Source organism: Petaurus breviceps, unplaced genomic scaffold (genome assembly GCF_028583685.1).
Source record: "Petaurus breviceps papuanus isolate PSGF00001 unplaced genomic scaffold, PetGlider_PUasm1.0 90775, whole genome shotgun sequence".
NCBI lineage: Eukaryota > Metazoa > Chordata > Mammalia > Diprotodontia > Petauridae > Petaurus > Petaurus breviceps.
The window spans coordinates 7,520,735-7,533,606 of NW_027187342.1; the positions used below are offsets into that span (position 1 = coordinate 7,520,735).

The 12,872-nt window shown below is 40.8% G+C and overlaps 1 long non-coding RNA gene across 1 annotated transcript in view; it reads left to right on the forward strand.

Annotated features, from left to right (window-relative positions):
* The window catches only part of LOC138146839 (uncharacterized), a 40,564-nt gene extending 29,589 nt beyond the window's left edge, over window positions 1–10,975 (forward strand). Inside the window, exons 3-4 of the long non-coding RNA XR_011164617.1 lie at window positions 7,253–7,374; window positions 9,811–10,975. This is a non-coding gene — a long non-coding RNA (uncharacterized lncRNA). The remainder of the gene's footprint in view (window positions 1–7,252; window positions 7,375–9,810) is intronic.
* Window positions 10,976–12,872: the final 1,897 nt, after the last annotated feature.

Consider the following 12,872-nt stretch of genomic DNA (forward strand, 5'->3'; position numbering starts at 1 on the left):
ACACACACACACACACACACACACACACACACACACACACACACACACATACCACCTATAGAATGTAAACTCATTGAGGGTAGAAACTGCTTAGTTTTTTGTCTTTACATCCCAGAACCTAGTATAGTACTTTGAATACAGTAAACATTCAATAAATGTTTTTAGAATAAGATTATTTAGCATTATGTTTGAAAGGCAGCAACATATCAGTTGTGTTCAGGAGATGGACTATGATGTTTGGCAGGGAATGTCCTTGAAACTGTGAGGAAATATCTTCAACATAAGTCCAAAATCTACTTACTGGAAAAAAATCAAATTGGTTGGCATTAATATTTAGCCATTGCTAAGTTAGATATTGCAAAACACAAATAGAGCCTATCTATTTAACTTATTGGTGCTAATTTGATGATAATAATATCAAAAAGTTATACATAGAATCCTAGAATTTGTTAGTTACAACAGACAATCTGGTCTACCATCTCTCATTTTATAGATGAGGAAACTGAGGTCCAGAAATATGTGTTAACTTTCTCTCTGTCATACAGTTAAGCAGTGACAAGGCCCAGACTAGAAACCAGGTCTCCAGACTCCCAGTTGTGTGCTCTTTTCATCGAAATGAAGCATTAGCTGGATTAATCAAAATAAAGTTAATTTTAGCTAGCTACTGTTGGGATTAGATGGGATTTGGCCTTTAGCCAAGACTGTGTATTTTGGAGTCCTTTCCAGTTTGAAAATGACTTTTGAACACTGTGGAAAGAAGTGAGTGAAATTTAATACCCTATTACCTGGGTTTTAAGTTTTTCCTACTTAGTGTTCTCCATGGGGCATCTGATTCAATGTAGGCAGTTCCTTTCCAGTTTTGACATCTAAAGCTCTGATTGTACTTCACAGCCAGTTAGACCTGTGGCTTTTGCCTCTGAATATTGTCTCCAATCCTTAATGTTAAATCCTCATCTATGATTCTCTACACTCTTGGTATTATTTTCTAGCTATGATGACCCTAACATGAACCCTGGATACCCTTAAGCCATTCCACATTGGACCACAGTGGTTAAAAAAAATGTTTCTTGTGTCCAGAAAACAACAAATCCCTTACCCTTAGAGGATTCATTTATTCAGAAGTTTTCTAATGATTTCACTCCACACTGCCAATCTAGGGGTCTGGTGGTCCTTCCCTTCACCTGTCACTGACAACTGGTTCCCATCATTCTCTCCCAGAGAAAAGGAAAGAGCTTGGGATTCATTCTAAAGGTACCACCATTATAAGAGAACTGCTGGGGTCTCTGATGTCCAACTTATCCATGTACATCAAGGATAGGCTGGAGTGTGGCTCAAGAAGGCTGGAAGGTACAAAGCGGCTAATTTCATTTATATATTTCACACTTTATAGTCATTTCTAACACAAACAGTAATTCAGAACGTAGAGGCTCTGGGCCCCATCAGACTCGAGGGTTCTGAAAGGGCCTAGATCCACAATTTGATTTATATGAAGCCAGCACGATGGCCAACTGCCTATTGTCTGTGTAAATGAATGATAAAGGGAATGCATCCCAAATATACGAATTCCCACCTCTGCCCTGTCACATGGCACACAGTGGCATGAACTGGCTTGAGGTCCTTAGACTTCTGTTTCCCCCCAACAATCATCTAAGAAGAGAAGTATGAACCAAGAAGGCATGTGTAAGAAAGGGAAAACATGGAGTGACCTGAATAACCTACTAATTGGAGAATTGTCCCTTATGTAACCAAGACCTAGCCTGAGCTACCACCAAAGCTCAGCATGAGTAAATTGAGATTCTCAGATCACTACAACTTCGTCCTGATTTTGAAATGTTATGAGTGTCTAGTCTGTGATCTTTAATGATCACTCACTGTGTGAAAGGAGCTGTGTAAGGCAAGATATGAGTAGAAAGGGATGTTCAAAATAAAACAAGAGAAAGACCCTGCTAGTGGGTAGTTTATCACCTAAGGGGATGTTACAGTGGCTTAAAGATATTTACCAAGCAACGTGTTAATGATTGTAAATGAAAAGAGAAAATTTAGCCACCTCAGTCTTGAGGGGATTCAGAGGAAAGGGCCAATTCAATTCAACTTAACTAACACTTAAGAAATGTATCCTATGTGCTGAGCCACTGTGCTGGGCACTAGTAAAAGAAGGAAGAAGAAGAAAAAGGAGGAGGAAGAACAGGAAGGAAAAAGAGGGATGAAGAAGAAAGAGGAAGAAGATTAAGAAGGAAGAGGTCATTGCCTTCTACTGAGGGATACAGCACATACATAAATTTGTACACACCAGGAAAACCAGTCAGGGCAAGCTTACTAAATGTTCTGGCAGCACCAGAACTGAACCTCAAAAATACCTGGAGATGGGAAAAGACAGGAAGCCACTTGTACAAACATCCAGAATAAAGAGGAGAGTTGCGTTCAGAGAACAGATCTGTATTTAGCTGAAATGTAGAATTTGTGAGGGGACAGTCAGGTGGCACAGTGGATCGACCACTGGGCTTGCAGTCAGGAAGACTCCTCTTTGTGAGTTCAAATCTGACCTCAGACATTTGCCAGCAGCGTGACCCTGGGTAAGTCATTTAACTCTGCCTCTGTTTCCTCATCTCTAAAATGAGCTGGAGAAGGAAAAGGGAAACCATTCCAGTATCTTTGCCAAAAAAAACAAAATAGGGTCACAAAGTAAGACAGGACTGAACAACAATAGTAATTGTGAAAGGGAGTAGTATAAATTAAATCTGAAAATGCAGGTGAGAGTCAGATTGTAGAGGTCCTGAAATTCCAGACTCAGCAGTTTGTATTTTATTCTATAGGTGATGGTGAGCTGGGGAAGGATTGTGGGCAGGTGAGTGACATGGGCAGACATCAAAAATATTATCTTTGTAGATGTATGCAGCACAGATTAGAAAAGAGAGGCTGGAAGCAAGGAATCCACTTTGGAGGCTGAGTACTCGAGGTGGGAGGAGGTGAGTAGCTGTGTGAAGAGAGAGAAGTCTAACTAAAGATAAATGAGATGAGTAGTAAAGGCTTCCAAGAAGTGAATCTTCAATCATGTCTAGCAGTGTAGAGAATAGACCTAGAGTTAGGAGAGACCATAAAAGCTATCCATGAAGGAGCTGAGGCCTAGGGTAAGGGATCTGTCCAAAATCACAAAAGTGATCACCATCAGTCCCCCTGATGCCACAGAAAGTGTTCACACTGGATCTGACATCAGAAGGCTTTGTCCATCTGGAATTAGGGAGGATATTTATTCACTATGTGACCTTCAAACAGGTAGTCAATATCATTTACCTCTTCAGATCTCAGTTTCTTCCTTGTAAAAAGGGGGATTGAGCTAGATGTTCACTAAGGCCCCTCACAACTGCAATCCTCTGTGATCATTAAATGATATTCACTATTTTGGGAGGTGTTTTGGGGTTGTTTTTTTTTTTGCTTTTTGGAGGGCAATTGGGGTTTAGTGACTTGCCCAAGGTCACAAGGCTAGTTTTTGTGTTGTGTCTGAGGCTGGATTTGAATTCAGGTCCTCCCGACTCCAGGGCCAATGTTCTATTCACTGTGCCACCTAGCCACCCCTAGGAGGTGGTTTTTACAGCATCATTAAATCACTGTAATCTCCCTCTGAGCTCAGGAAGTAGAACATGGGTGATTCTGTGGAGCTGTAAGGCCCCAAGTGGACTCACTTTAGGCAGGAAGCCATATGATAGAAAGAAGGGAAAAAGGCAAAGGAATGTTGGCATCCAAAACTGGCCACCCTCCTCCTTCCTACTGCTGCTTTTGAGTTTCTTACTTCCAGTTTACTAGGTAGAGTGTGGCTGCAACAAGAAGCTCTTGTTGGAATCTGGCTTCACAGGGGACTGGGAGTCAACTTTGAAGGTCAATCTTCCAGATTGATGAGGAGTTGGTGGCCTCAGCACATTGAGACCAAAATGGCTGGAGACTGGAATATGGAAGCAACCCAGATCCTGGAGCAGAGATGGGTACTGGAGCAGGAAGAAGAGAAATCACTCACCAGATCTTCCGTTAACTACTGAAATTCCTGTTAGTGTGTGAGGTTGGGAGAACTATTTTCTCTCTCTACTGTCTCTCTGATTTCCCATGATCTAGGGACTCAGACATACACTTTAATTTCCTTTCCATGATCTGTGGATGTGGTGGTTTGGAAATTGCCTCACATCATCCTTAAAGATACCAGGCAATGAAGTCAGTCAATTACCAAGCATTTATTAAGTGCCCACTATATATACTACCCTAAGTGGTAGGTGCCAGGGATACATAACATGAAACAGGCCCTAGCCTCAAGGGGATTGTATTCTATCAAGGAAAATATGTTCATAAATGAGCACAGGCAAAATGAATGTGGTAAATGGGGGAAGAGGGAACCAGAGGAGTCTATTATCTAAGAATATGAGGAAAATCTTCAGGTAGAAGATATTGCTTGAGCAGAATTTTGAAAGAAATAGGGGATTCTAAAAGGTAGAGGTGAGGTGGGAGTCCATTACAGCCACTGGGGATAGCTAACAGATGAAGTGTCTTGTATAAGGAATAGCAACATCGACACTTTGGCTGGGTAATGGATTGTAGGAAAGGAAGCAATATATGAGGTCAGGAAGGTATGTTTTTGCCAGGCTATTAAGGGTCTTAAAAGTTAAACAGAAGAGCTTATATTTGATTCTAGAGGCAACAGAGATCCACTGGGATGTATTGAATAGGAGAATGGCATGTTCGGAACTGTGCTTCAGGAAAATCACTCTGGCAGCAATGTGTAGGAGAATGGGGAGCCCCATTGGGAGGCCATTGCAATAGTCTGTATAAGAGAGAATGAGGGCATGAACTAAGGTGGTGGCAACCAGGGAGAGGTTTGGGGGAGATATCCCAAAGCAGATCATTCCGTGTAGATACCTTTAACTGTTTCCCTCTCATTTTCTCTGTACAATAAACGATGTGGTCATAGTATATGAAGTAGATGGGTCCTATGAGTATAGGATTTTTCCATAAAAAGATGAAACCAGATGCTGGGTGAGGCCTTTGCAGATGTATGCGATATTGATTGGGAAAATGAGAGCTTGGAAGCAGGGGTACACTTAGGAGGCTATTAGAATAGTTGGGTGGGAGTAGATGAGCACCTGAGCTAAAGTGGTGACTGGGTGGGGAGAGAGGAGTCTGCTAGTATCTACTTTAGGTATTTTGTACAATGATTCATTACCATCCCCTACTTACATTCTGTACCTGATCAGCATGGGTTTATACTACTCCCTTGAAAGCACGCCCTGATCGAGGGAAGCAACCATGGCGTGTTTAGGTTAGATGCCCTCTGGTTACCTGAAGGGATTCTACCTCCTTTAGGGAAACTATCCCAAACTTGCGCATTGAAATACCTGAGGTTGATTCTGAGCGGGTGGCATTTGCTTGATGGACAATCCAGAGCTTACCCTCCCTTGTAGATACAATAAGAAACACATGATCCAGTCTGAGGCACTACAACCACTGAAGCGCCCCACGTGCACAGTCAGGCAAGGTGGGGCATGTTTCCTGTCCCCAGCACGCTGACGCAGAGGTGTTCAGCAGCACTCTGAGATGGATTTCCACAGCCCTCTCCCTTGCCACACACCCCAAAGATGCTGCCCAGACTATAGAGGAGAAAACTGCATCCATTTACCCCTAAGAAGAGAAGCGCCCTTGCAACTGAGAAAAGTACCACTTAGCAGGATGTTTAGAGCCCTCCATAACCACTCCCACCTACCTTTCCAGGCTTATTTACTCTTGCTCACCTTAACACATTCCCTTTGCACAGCCTGATAGTTGTCACCTCCACATGATATGCCTTCTCCCACTGTCATTTATTTGCCTAGATGGTCATCCATAAATAGAATACACTCCCTCCTTACCTTTGCTTTCTTGTCCTTCAGTCATTTCAGTCGTGTCCAACTCTCCATGACCTCATTTGGGGTTTTCTTGGCAAAGATATTGGAGTGCTTCACCATTTACTCCTACAATCCATTTTACAGATGAGGAAATTGAGGCCAACAGGGTTAAGTTAAGATACCTACTAAGCATCAGAAGCCAGATTCGAACTCATGAAGATGAGTCTTACACTCGAGACCTGGCACTCCACTGCACTGTCTAGCTGGCTGCCTCTAGCAGTTTTCTCCAGAGCTCAGCCTGGGCCCCACCGCTTTCTTAGGAAGCTTTTTTCGTTATCCCCTTCTTCCCCAGCTCTTAGTGTTCTCTCCCTCTTGAAATCATTCACATACAGTTGCATTTACTTTTCTGTGTAAGTACTGTATCACCTCAATCAAATGCAAGAGGCAAGAAAGGTTTTTTGTTTTGTTTTTGTTTCCCAAGTGCCTAGCATGGGTGCTGAATGAACTGAATTGAATCGAGGTGAGGTGAATTGAAGACCATGTCCCAATGGCCAAATCACTTGAAAGCTTATCTCTACAGATACAAATTCCATAGATTTAATGTGCAATACTTTCAAGGCATTGCAGTGACATTTACCCTCAAACCCTCAGACTTTAGAAATTAATATTTCCCTTTAGAAACAATTCTTTCAGAAAGCTGCTCACCGCCAGTCATCACACATGGTGCACATACACTATTTACCAAAAGGGAAACTCTTTTGATTGCCAAGCCTATTTTTACAAATGTCCCTTAAGCAAGTGCAAAATATCGTTGGCATCAGGTTACTCTTGGTTCTCAATGGTCATTAAGACAGCATCCGCAAGTTCAGTGAGAACAGTAAACATTCGAGGTTAAGTAACTCAGTACGAATATTTTCCTTGAGCTCTGAAACTTTTTCAACAAACAACAACAATTGTGATCGTAATAACCTTCCAGAGGTTAACATCCTGCAGGTGGTCCAGCAAAGCTGAAAAGCAAACCCGACAGCTGCTTGATTATAAACTGTTGATTCTTCTGGTGTTCTTGGGAAAATTTCCTACAGAAATGGAGCCTTCTTTAAAGAATCCCCAAAGAAACAACACATAAATGTCAAAATGACAAAAATAAGGAAGTGTGTCATAGACTAAGCATTTTAATGTCCTTTCTGGCTCCCACTACAGCATGTACTCTGAACTGATGACATTTGATGGCCTTGATTCTTAAAAAGGCGTGTCCAGCATGCACTTTTATGGCCTAAATAAAACTCAGAAATGGTTACTTTCTATGGAATAGGCAGTATGTCCTGACCAGATGTGCTAAGGATTTGTTTCTAAATAGCAAACCCAGCTTGTCATTTTACCTCGTTTTTCAGATGTACAGCCATAGAGAATACATTAAGCAAGAACCTCCAAGCCATGACTGGTATAGAATGGGGATGCCCATGGGATGTCTGGGAAGAACATTCTGTGGCCTGGTCAACCTGTTTACAGGCTGGTAAGTATAAAGATTCTATCTGCAAGCCTGAATTAAAATCATCAGGTCATAAAAGTTTATATCTAGAAGGGACACTGCAGATCATCTTAGCATGATATGACCCCAGGGCTGAAGTCTATGACTGCTTCATTCTGTTGTTTGTTTGTTTGTTTGAATACAATGTTAGGGAACCACTGGCAGAAGGCACAGAATAAAAAATATATTCAAAACAAAACAAAAAAGAGGAACACACATGCACACACATACACACACCCTCTGGTATTCATACAAAGGAACTATGTCATATTAATCCAATATTGATTAAAAAGGGCAAAAGAGAACAGTCTGGTCATCAATCATTTACTAAGTACTTGTTTTAAGCAAGGGACTGTGCTAAACTCTGGGGATTAAAAGGAAAGGTATGAATATGGCCCTTACCCTCCAAGAGCTCATATTCTATTAGTGAACACAACATGAAAAAATTGAACATAGAAGATATATACACAGCAAATGAAAGATAATCTTCAAGCAGGGATTTATAACTATCTTTTTTTCATGGATTCCTTTGGTCATCTCTGTTACCCCTTTGGAAGCCCATATGCCCTTCTCAGGATAAAGATTTTATATGAATAAAATAAAATGTATAGGATTAAAAAGAAAGTGAATTATGCTGAAATAGTCATTAAATATATATTTTTTTAATTTCTTGAACCCCAGATAAAAAACTCCTATTTTAGAGAGAAAGGGACAAGTTTCAGGAGAGGGGAAAGCTACATAGGAAGGTCTCCTTTATTTTTTGCTTTTTTTTTATTTTGGAGGGTGGAAGGGCAGGGCAATTGGTGCCCAAGGTCACATGGCTAGTTTTGCGTTAAGTGTCTGAGGCCAGATTTGAAATCAGGTCCTCCTGACTCCAGGTCTGGTGATCTATTCACTGTGCCTTCTAGCTGCCCTGAAGGCCTCCTTTAAAAGGTGGTATTTCAGCTAAGTTTTAAAGGAAGTCAGGGAATTCAAGAGGTAGAGATGTGCAAAGAGAAGATTTCAGGCATGGAGGGCAACCAGTGGAAATGTACAGTCAGAAAATGGAATGTTGTATGAGGAATAGTAAATCAGACTGGATCATACAGTGTATGGAAGGGTATAGGTATGGGTAGATTGGAAAGCTAGGAAGGGGTCAGATTGGAGAAGGCTTAAAGGCCAAACAGAGGATTTTGTATTTTTTTTTTTTTGCTTTTTTGGAGGGCAATTGGGTTTTAAGTAACTTGCCCAAGGTCACATGGCTAGATTTTTTGTTTGTGTGTGTTAAGTGTCTGAGGCTGGATCCAAACTCAGGTCCTCCTGACTCCAGGGCCAGTACTCTACTCAGATTTTGTATTTTTTACAGAAGGTAACAGGGAGACACTGGATTTTTATTGAGTAAGGAGATGACATGGTCAGATTTATGCTTTAGGAAAATCAGTTTGGCAGCTAAGTAAAAAAAAATAATGTAAAGCGACAATACAAAAAAAAAAACAAAACTATAACCAACTAGTAACTTTTTCACCCAAATAGCATTGCTTAGTGGAAAAAGAAATTCATGACTTGGCAAGAAACACTTCTTCGTCAGCTTGGTTTTCTGTAGGGTCTCTCTGTTCTGATCACAAAGGAAAAATGAAAAAGCAAGCCAATTCCTGTTAGAGAGGACTGGTGAAGAAGGAATTAGCCTAAAGGGCAGTCAGGAACCCTACAAAACTATAGAGCATGCAACAAAGGAGATGAAAATGATGGTGTCTGCAACTCTGATAAAGTAAAGAAAAATAGGTAACATTTGTATAGTGCTTTAAGGTTTACAAGGCACTTTCACAAACATCATTTCATTTTATCTTCACAATAAGGCCAACAAATCTGTGAAGAAACCTGAAGTCTTTTCACACCAAAAATGCAGAGGCTTACAGAGTTATGGTCAGGTTGGAACATGGCTGCTTTTCAGTGACTGTGCTGATAATCAAATGTGAAAAACCAAAAATTAGATTAAAATAAGTAATAATTGGTAACCCAAAAAAATTGGTGAGCATTCATATTTACTTTCATCTAATTGTTATATTTCTTTACATTTTACTCCCATTTATTTTTCTTTAAATGCTAATATGTAAACAAAAATGGTGCTTGTTATTCTAAGTAAATAGTTAAATTTTTGGAGATTGGGGGAATGCTTGCGAGTAGAAATCCTCTTAGGTAACATTTGCAGTAGGTTACCCAAGGTCTCTCTGCCACCTAATGACCACTACTGGATTTGCAGGCATAGGGGTCTTAGTCTGGAGGGTGACCTTGGTAATTCTAGTCCTACCTAATAATGGCAAGCATTACATGGTTTAAAGAACCCAAGATTTTTCTTACATAGCAGCCACTCTTAGTCTTATTCTTATGCCCTTTCAGCTCTACCCCTCCCCATCCCTTCCATCTTTATCTTTGTCTTCACAGCCACATGTTCCAGTATTTCTATCACCTGCATCCCCACCAATGAGTTCCTCCAATTAGGATCTCTGCTGAAGGTTATGTCATCAAAGGCTGCACTACACTCAGTATAGGAAGGAATCTGTTAAAGCAACCTCCCAAACTGGCATATCCTCTCTGTAGGGAAAGCAGACACACAAGATCATGCAGGATGAGAAGAAGTGGAAGGGTTAACAGGCCCTGCTGGTGGTGCATCCTTACACAGAACTATTAAAAAATATTGACATAAGCATTAAGCTTCCCCAGAGACATACTTTCATTTGGTGGGTATCTCTCAGGGCCTTGCTGGACCCCATCTTGAGGAAACCTCTGATAACTAATTGACTTTGTAAGCAGAGACACATACAGGTTACATGAAAAGGCCTTGAACTCTGCTTCTTGTCTGGTATACACTGGGTGTGATCCAAAGTTAATTACAGTTGGATTGTAGATTCCATAATTATTTGAACTGAATTCATGGGCTTTGGCCAATTTCAGCTCAGACAAGGTCACCTAAAAGACAGTATTGTTATGACTGACCAGGCTCTAGAGAAGAAGCTACTCTTTAGCGGACAGATGATACTTCTACTTCAGATTCTGTGAAGGGTAAGTATGATAGCAAATTTAATGACCGAAAGATTTTTGCCTACTGAGAAGCACTATAATATTGTGAACACTAAATCTGAAGTCAGGAGACCTCAATTCAAGTATGACTGACATTTATTGCCCCTGTAATTCTAAGCATGGAACTTAACTTTTGTATGCCTCGGTTTCCCCACTTGCAAAATGAAAGCATCAATTATACCATCGATTTAGAGCCAGAAGAGACCTCAGATATCATCTAGTGATATCATTTTATACATTAGAAGAATTGTGGCCCCTTCAGAGAGGTTAAGACTAGCTCAAGATCACACAGGTATACACAGGTACAGGTGAATTTCAACCCAGGTCTTCTAACTGCAAAGACAATGCTCTTTTCATGACACCACACTTCAGCTGCCTTCTTCACAAGACTGAGTAAAGAATTTTATCCATGTGGATTATTTTAGTGGAAAATTCAATTGTGCAGTTTTTTTCAACTTTAAAATAATCTCATGCCTTAGATTAAACAACAAGAAACTGTATGTTGTAAGGGGGAAAAAAAGACTATATATAAAATAAAAAGACCTCGTTCTGGTACTTATGAGTAGCCTCAGTTTTTTCATCTATAAAATGGGAATAGCAACCTGCACTGTCCATATGGCAGGGCAATTATAAACAAAGCATACTATAAATGTGAGCTCTTATTTTAAACAAGGAAAAATCCTTACCACAGAAAGCAAAAATTAATCCCACTGGATTTTTCTACTGCGATCAGGGGTTGTCTGCATTCAAATATATTGAGTCGTTCTGTAATCCACAGGCCAACAGAGAAGTGTGTGTCAAGACAGAGTATCTGATTTTGGGCCCTCTAGTCACTTAACATTTACCACTATTCATTTTATTCATCAAATCTCACTCATTTGAGAAATAAACCTTTATCAAGGCCACAGCCCCACAGTAGCCCAGGGAGAAAGTGGAGGAAGAAGGACACTTTTCCACAGAATGGAGAACTCACAGCTTCTCCATGTGTAACCAGCCAGAGAGCTGTGGAAAAGCACTGGCCTTTCAGAAACCTGACCCAGGCTCCAGCTTCCCACCCCTACTGAATATTTGCCAGTAAATAAATAAAAGTCTGTTGTCAGGGTGTTTCGTAGTGACTAACCCTTTCAATGGCCTGTCGCCTGCCACTGCTCAGTGAGGCAATTTCCCCAGAGATGGAATCCATTCTGGGGAGCCCTCAAGCTGGAAAGCCTTTCCAGGACTCCTGGATGGAGGGAGTCACCATGAAAGAAGAGCTGTTACCCACATGGCAGATAAAGTGGCAAACCAGAATGAAGACAAAGGTTAACAATTCAGTGTTTGACCACTGAAGCCAAACAACTGAATGGAAACTTGTAGAACCATGGATTCTTGGTGCTGGAAGGGTTCTTAGAGATCTTGTCCAACTCCCTCGTTTTCCAGAGAAGACTGAGGCCCAGATAGGGGGAGTGGCTTGTCCAAAGACACAAAGCTACTTGATGGCAGAGTTAAAACTAAAAGTAGCCTGGTCTTCTGTCGCCCAGCACAGCTGACAGAGGTATACTGAGTCCATTGTTACTCCAATCACACACATTATAGATGTATATGAAACAATCATTTCACAAACCGCATAGGTCTACTATTTATATGAAGTCATTTAACTTAATTACAGATAATTTAGGCTACAGATGGGAACAAGATACATTAAGAATCTTGATTTTGAAAACTGTTCTAAAATAGCTTTTCAAAACTAGGAGGCAAATTGTCTTTCCAAATGGAAATGGATGTGTGGCAGAGTGAAGCCTTAAAGTTATTAGCATCTTTCACTGAGGCCCCATCTATTTCCCTTGTCATTTACACGATGTACAGTCTTTAATTTCAGCTCGATGATCAAAGAGATGAAACTTGAGCAGTTCACCATTAAAATCAATGGCTGTGCTTGGCACAAGAAACGGAAGGGACATGATTGCCGTCTCTCACCTAAAGCAAGGGAGACAGGATTCTTTAACACAGCTCAAGATTCGGCTTCCAAGAGAAATCCTGGCACAGGTTTCAAGGCAAGAATCTAAAGGAATACCACCACACACACACACACACACACACACACACACAAACAAGCATATACACACAAAAAAATTCAGCCTCTCCCATAATGATCCATGTTACCTGCAAAGACTGCATTGCAGAATGCAATGCCAGAAAGGCTGTTTTTAGGAACACAAAGTATCAGATTTCATAATTTGATTTAAATCAATTATCCCATCCCTCCCTGGAACATTCACGAGTTCCAAAAATACAAAATGTAAATGGAACCAGCTGCAGCAAAGAGTCTTTCGCCAGGATGGATTTCACTCAACTTAATCAGCCCCCTTTTCGTAACACATTATTGTTGTCATCCAGTGATCCCGGGAAACACTTCGAATGCCCTGGGAGATACTCAAAAGGTAACC